The following is a 1,918-nucleotide window of genomic DNA, read 5'->3' as shown; positions in this document are numbered from 1 at the left end:
AATGTTCCATCCATCCATCCATCTTCTTCCGCTTATCCGAGGTCGGGTCGCGGGGGCAGCAGCCTAAGCAGGGAAGCCCAGACTTCCCTCTCCCCAGCCACTTCGTCCAGCTCCTCCCGGGGGATCCCGAGGCGTTCCCAGGCCAGCCGGGAGACATAGTCTTCCCAACGTGTCCTGGGTCTTCCTCGTGGCCTCCTACCGGTCGGACATGCCCTAAACACCTCCTTAGGGAGGCGCTCGGGTGGCATCCTGACCAGATGCCCGAACCACCTCATCTGGCTCCTCTCGATGTGGAGGAGCAGCGGCTTTACTTTGAGCTCCCCCCGGATGGCAGAGCTTCTCACCCTATCTCTAAGGGAGAGCCCCGCCACCCGGCGGAGGAAACTCATTTCGGCCGCTTGTACCCGTGATCTTGTCCTTTCGGTCATGACCCAAAGCTCATGACCATAGGTGAGGACCTTACCGGGAAGGCTGAGGAGTGTGATCCCACGATAGTTGGAACACACCCTCCGGTTCCCCTTCTTAAAGAGAGGAACCACCACCCCGGTCTGCCAATCCAGAGGTACCGCCCCTGATGTCCACGCAATGTTGCAGAGTCTTGTCAACCAAGACAGCCCCACAACATCCAGAGCCTTAAGGAACTCCGGGCGGATCTCATCCACCCCCGGGGCCTTGCCACCGAGGAGCTTTTTAACAACCTCGGCAACCTCAGCCCCAGAAATAGGAGAGCCCACCACAGATTCCCCAGGCCCTGCTTCCTCATAGGAAGACGTGCTGGTAGGATTGAGGAGGTCTTCGAAGTATTCCCTCCACCGATCCACAACATCCGCAGTCGAGGTCAGCAGAGCACCATCCCCACCATACACGGTGTTGACACTGCACTGCTTCCCCTTCCTGAGGCGGCGGATGGTGGTCCAGAATTGCTTCGAAGCCGTCCGGAAGTCTTTTTCCATGGCCTCCCCGAACTCCTCCCATGTCCGAGTTTTTGCCTCCGCGACCGCTGAAGCCGCACACCGCTTGGCCTGTCGGTACCTGTCTGCTGTTCAGGTGTACTGGAGAGGAGGCTACGCCGGATAGTCGAACCTCGGATTCAGGAGGAACAGTGTGGTTTTCGTCCTGGTCGTGGAACTGTGGACCAGCTCTATACTCTCGGCAGGGTCCTTGAGGGTGCTTGGGAGTTTGCCCAACCAGTCTACATGTGCTTTGTGGACTTGGAGAAGGCATTCGACCGTGTACCCCGGGAAGTCCTGTGGGGAGTGCTCAGAGAGTATGGGGTAACGGACTGTCTTATTGTGGCGGTCCGCTCCCTGTATGATCAGTGTCAGAGCTTGGTCCGCATTGCCGGCAGTAAGTCGGACACGTTTCCAGTGAGGGTTGGACTCCGCCAAGGCTGCCCTTTGTCACCGATTCTGTTCATAACCTTTATGGACAGAATTTCTAGACGCAGTCAGGGCGTTGAGGGGATCTGGTTTGGTGGCTGCAGGATTAGGTCTCTGCTATTTGCAGATGATGTGGTCCTGATGGCTTCCTCTGGCCAAGATCTTCAGCTCTCGCTGGATCGGTTCGCAGCCGAGTGTGAAGCGACTGGGATGGGAATCAGCACCTCCAAGTCCGAGTCCATGGTTCTCTCCCGGAAAAGGGTGGAGTGCCATCTCCGGGTTGGGGAGGAGATCTTGCCCCAAGTGGAGGAGTTCAAGTACCTCGGAGTCTTGTTCACGAGTAGGGGAAGAGTGGATCGTGAGATCGACAGGCGGATCGGTGCGGCATCTTCAGTAATGCGGACGCTGTATCGATCCGTTGTGGTGAAGAAGGAGCTGAGCCGGAAGGCAAAGCTCTCGATTTACCGGTCGATCTACATTCCCATCCTCACCTATGGCCATTGTCTTCTGAAATGTAATTCTTTAAAGATCATGAACAG

Source organism: Nerophis lumbriciformis, linkage group LG05, assembly GCF_033978685.3.
Source record: "Nerophis lumbriciformis linkage group LG05, RoL_Nlum_v2.1, whole genome shotgun sequence".
Lineage (NCBI taxonomy): Eukaryota > Metazoa > Chordata > Actinopteri > Syngnathiformes > Syngnathidae > Nerophis > Nerophis lumbriciformis.
Note: the sequence above shows the minus strand (reverse complement) of the source record.